The sequence below is a fragment of the Octodon degus genome, unplaced genomic scaffold (assembly GCF_000260255.1).
Source record: "Octodon degus isolate 3935 unplaced genomic scaffold, OctDeg1.0 scaffold00012, whole genome shotgun sequence".
Lineage (NCBI taxonomy): Eukaryota > Metazoa > Chordata > Mammalia > Rodentia > Octodontidae > Octodon > Octodon degus.
In genome coordinates, this window is record NW_004524588.1 from 6,809,142 (window position 1) to 6,814,948 (window position 5,807).

A 5,807-nucleotide genomic window follows, 5' to 3' on the forward strand; every position below is an offset into this window, starting at 1 on the left:
TATAAATATATATATAATTGACATCATCATCATAGTTCTGGGGATTCTACCAACTTGTTGCATTTCTACTTCTACATAGTACTCCATTATATGACTATACCATTATTTACATTCCGTTGGAGCATGAATGCATATTTCTGCTCTACGTTTTGGCTATTTCAAACAATCCTGCTATAAACATTCTTTTACATGTCACCTTATACAATGGTGCCTTGGTTTATGAACTTAATTTGCTTTATGATTTTGGAAAAGATGGCTGTTTGGGTGGGAAGATGGCTCTGTTTGTCACCCAGTGTGCAATGTGCAAAAAGAATCAAAATTTTGCAGAATGGTTTTGTTTGCCAACTGAATTGTTTCAAACCAAGGCATTGCTGCAATATGTGAAAAGACCTATAGGGTGTGTTTCCAGGAGTGAAACTTACATGATAGTTACATATACATTTTCAACAAACCTAGATATTGCCCAACTAGTTTCAGAAATTACTATTTGCATTTTCATCAGACCTTTGCTTCACAACCTTGCCAATATTAAGAATTATGTCATTTTTAAATGCCTTCGCATAGTAAATGTGAAATACTTCGTGTGTATTTTATTTTACATTATTCTGATTACCACTGATTTGGACCCTGCTTCCCTGTTTTTATTGTGTTGCCTTTCTTTTTAATGATTTGTAGGAGTCATCTCTATATTTTATCCAGTGTTTTTTCAATATTATGTGCTTTTTCCTCTTCTCACTTATCATTTCTCAGTGGAATTTCTTGACTACAGTCAGTTACCCATTTTTTATGATTTGCACATTTGGAGCTTTATCAAACACTTCTTTATTTGAAGGTCATGTTCCATGTATTTTATGCTTTTGCCTTCAAATTGTGATATACTTCATATTTCATCCAGTGTGCATGGGTTGAGGTAGACAACTGGTTTCATTCATTTTCACACAACCTGTTTGTCAGCACTATTTGCCAAAATTCTTTCCCCATTGGTCTACACCAAAATTTTGCCACTAGTTAGATTACTTTACATCTGAATTGCTTATTTTGTTCTTTGTTTTTGCATTTATTTATTCTTGTGCTATTGTGGAAATGTGTATTATAATTTTAAAACATGGCTGAAGTCTAGTTGGGAAAGTCCTTTGCCTTGGGTTTTCTTCTGGAGTGTCTTAATTTTGGTATTTTGCTTTTCCATATCATTATTAACATCACTATGAAAAAATTTATCCAGAAAAACCAGGGCTTTTTTTGGAATTGTATACAATCTGCAAGTCAATTTGGGGATATAGTGGTTTCCTTGGTCTGCCCTAACACCAGAGCGAGTTACTGAAACTATAGAAATATGCTTTCTTAGAGTTCTAGAGGCTGAAGTTCAAAATCTTGACATCAGCAAAAGTTTCCTCTAAGGTAGCATTGGCAAACTCATGGCCCACCTGTTGTGATGGGCTGTTTGTACCACTGAAAGCACTAAAAGGTTCCCATTCCTGCTCTAGGGCTACTTTCCTTAGTGTGTAGATGGCTGCCTCCTGACCGTGTCCTTGCCTGTCATTCCTTGTTCTGGGTTGTGGGTCCTAAGTTTCTCTTTTGCTGGGGAGATGGCTCAGTGGCATAAGCACCTGTCTGGCAAGCACAAGGTCCTGAGATCAATCTTCAATCTGTGGTATCAATAAATAAATACTTCTCTTCAGAACAACTGTCATACTGGATTAAGGCCCATATTATCTGTTTTATGTTAAAATTAAGCTGTCCATAAATGTATTATGTCCAAATACAACCATTCTGAGGTATGAAAATTAAGATTTCAATGTATAAATTTGAAAGTGGGAGTTGGGTGGGGACAGAATTCAGCCTATAATGGAAGAACTGACATTTTTTTTTAGCATTGAATCTTCCCATCCATGAACACAATATACCCATTGCTTTTTATTTTCATATTCTTTAATTTCTTTTGACAAAGTTTTTCATCACTGAGGTCTTAACATTATTTTGAATATTCTCTATTTCAATTCCTTGCCTTTCTTCCTTTCTGCACTATGGCTCATGTCCTAGAAGGCTGGCATCTATGGACTCCATCCAAGGGCTTTTATGCCTTCTGCTTTGCATGCATAAGGCACTAGCTCCATCTTCAGCACTGCCCCAAATTCCATTTTTTGTTTGTTAGTAAGTACAGAAATGCTTTCACTACATTTTTTAAAAAATACAACAATTTTAGTAAAGTCTCATGATTCTAACAATTTGTAATAGATAGGATTTTAGAGGCACAAGCTGGCTGAAGGGTGAACAGCAGAGAAAGAGCCTGCTGAGAGGTCACCATCCAGACACTGGAATATATCCAATGTGAATAACACAAAAGTCAGGGAATTGGTTCCTCTAGATGTAAGATGGATCTGTATCCACCAAGAGAGACAGAACAAAGAAAGCCCACAGAGTCAAGGAGGAAAATTCATCAAAGAGAAAAGAGGTCGGTAGCACCTTCTCCCTAAGACTGGGATAACTGTCAAAAGAAGCAGTTCAAACCTACAGGTACAGGGTGTCTGCTGGTGAACCTCGAGGCCTTCATGGAGAGACACAGCAGTGGAAGGGAGTAGTGGATATGAGGGACTGCATCAACTGGTGGTGAGTGCTGAGGGCTCAATCATCCTGAAGGAGTGAGCAACGGGCCAGGAGCCACCTTGGAAAGGATTCTGATGCTGAGCTCAGAATGCAGTATGGCTGCTGGCTCCATCGAGCAGCTCCCTGCTGGGCTCAGGCCCACAGAAGGTGCACTGATGGCTGCAGGTGGACTGAATCTGGCCTTGGCCAGAAGGTGCAGCAGCCTCACTGAAATTATTCTCTACCCTACCAAAAAGCTACTGCTGGATTTCTGGGATAGAACATCATGGATCAGGACTCTGTCTTCACATATTGTCTGCCAGTAACAGCAGAGGCACAACTTTTTCCTGTCTTGTTTTTGGTTGTGGTGGTGGTGATAGTTTTGTCTTTGTTTCTTGCTTTTGTTTTTTTCTTCCTTCATTGTTTCATCTTTTTATATGTGTGAATGTGATTTATAGCCTCTTTGTGGTTGTTGTTCTGTTCTATTCTTTTTATATTCTCCCTCTCTCCCTTCAGTCTTCTGCACTAGTTTCCCTAAGTTAGTGTGACTCATCCTTATCCTCCAGCCTTACTTCTAATCTCTTCCTCTTCTTCTACCTCTCATTTTCTTTTCCATAATCCCTTTTATATTTTAACCACTGAGGGTAGATTTGACATATCAAAGACTTACATACTACATATAATTTTCTGATGTTTTATAGTTTGTTATATAACTATAAATCTAGTTCATATGGTTAAAGGTGGCAAATTGATGGTTACCTCAGTTTGTCATTTTCTAGGCTATTTTTGTTGCTATTGTTATTGCTATTATTCCTGGTATTCCAAGACTAAAATTGACGAAAGATAATGGAAAATGCTGTGGCACGGTGCCAATGCCAAAATTCAAAAACCAAGTATACCTGTATGACACCTCAGACAAGTAATCATTTTCTAAAGGTTTTCTCTCTCTCTCAATCTCTCTCTCTCTCTCTCTCTCTCTCTCTCTCTCTCTCTCTCTCTGGTCTTTTTGAGAGTCTTGCTTTGCAGCTCAGGTTTGGCCTGGAGCTCATGTTATAGCTCAAGTTGGTCTCAAACTCACAATGATCCTCCTGCCTCAGCCTCTCAAGTGCTGGGATTACAGGCATACAAAGCCATGCCTGGCTTTCTAAAGGTTCTAAATACTAGCTATAAAGCCACTGAGCAAAGGTAATTTACAAGCATCACCCAGGAATTAAACTAAAAAAGAAAAGAAAATGATAAGACACTCAATAAGATGCAACCCCAGTCAGTTCACGAAAGGCAAACCCAGGGGGCAATGAGGTGGAATAATCCAAAAACTAACCATCTAGCCTCTCTGAAGTGGTAACAACAAAGCAATTTCAAAATCACATGGAAATTAAATAGCACCCTCCTAAACAATGAATGGGTCACAGATTAAATTAGAAAGTAGACAGTTTCTACAATTAAATCATTATGACAATGCAACACATTAGAACTTATGGGACACAATTAAAGCAGTTCTAATAGTAGTGAGTACTCATATCAAGAAAACAGAGGGAGCACAAATAAATCATGGTGATCCACAAACTTCTAGAAAAAGAAGAGCAGGCTAAGCCAAAAGCTTGTACAAAGAAGGAAATTATAAAGATTGGAGCAGAAATTAACACATTGGAGACCAAGAAAACAATAAAAAGAATCAGTGAATCAAGCTGGTGCTTTGGAAGGTTCAATAAAACTGACAAACCGTTCCCCACCCTTATCAAAAAGAGGAAAAAAAAGATTCAAATCCGCACAACTAGGAAAGGATGAAATCCCAATGGACACTTCAGAAATCTAGATCATTTACATCTACTTTGATAACTTGTATTCTAATAAGACAAAATACAGACGAAATGGAAGGATTCCTAGACACATTATGAATTACCAAAGTGGAATCAAAGAGATATAAAAATCCTAAATAAATCAATAAAATACAAGATGTAATTAAAAACCTATCACCAGGGTCTGGGGAGATAGCTTGGCAGCATACATATCTGCCTGGCAAGTGCAAGGTCCCAAGTTTGATCCCCAGTACTGCATGTCATGCTGGCCCTGAAACCCTGGGAGTACCGTGTGGCCCTGAAACTGGGTGTGGAGGCACACGCCCCCATCCCAGCACTGGGAAGGCTGAGACAGGAGTATCACTAAGTCTGAACTGTGTAGTGAGACACTGTATTGAAGAAATAAAAATTTTTAAAAAAAATATGCTATGGTTTGTGTCTAGCTGTCCCCCAAAAGTTTCTTGTAGTCATGGCCCAACTTCTAGAGTTTGTGATTAACTTGTGATCTACCGGTATTATGGGTATGAGTGCTGCTGGGATTATGGGTGAGTACTACACCCAGCCTGGGGCAGACAGCCTGAAAGCAACTTAAGGGAGACAGAGTTCCTCTCTGTAGCCATTGTTGCCACTGCTCTTCCCTTCGCTCTCTCTGCTCTCTGCCATCACCATGAAAGTTTGCTCTCTGCCATGTGCCGCTCTGCCTTGGAGCCAGCTGAGTACAGACCGAAACCTCCAGTAAGTGTGAGCTAAATAAACCTTTCTTTCCTTCATTCTGTGTGTCAGGTATGTGTCCCAGAAATGAGAGAAGGTAACTGAGACAACCTACCAACAAAGAAAAGCCCAGGGCCTGACAGATTCACTGTTGAATTGTACAAGAAATTTAGAGAAGACCTAATGCCACTACTTCTCAAACTCTTTAATGAAACTGAAAGGGAGGTAATAGTCCCAAAATCATCCCTGAAAGCAAACCTTATCCTGATACTAAAACCAGAGAAGGACCCAACTAAGGAAAAGAACTACCAAAGAGAACTACTAGACAGTCTCCCAAATGAATATAAATGTAAAAATCCTCAATAAGATATTGGCAAACAAAATACAGCAAATCATCAAGAAGATTATACAGCATGAACAAGTGGGACATCCCAGGGATGAAGGGATGGTTCAATATACGCAAATCAATAAAATGTAATACACTATATTAACAGAGCCAAAGACTCTGTTAAAAAATCATGATTATCTCAATAAATTCAGAAAAAGCTTTTAACAAAGTCCACCACCCATTCATGATTTAAAAAAAAAAAAAAAAAACAGAGAATTGGAATAGATTGTTTTTATCTCAATCTAATAAAGGCCATCTGTGACAAACCAGCAACCAACATCATACTAAATGATGGAAACAAAACTTTCACTCTAAATCAGGAACAA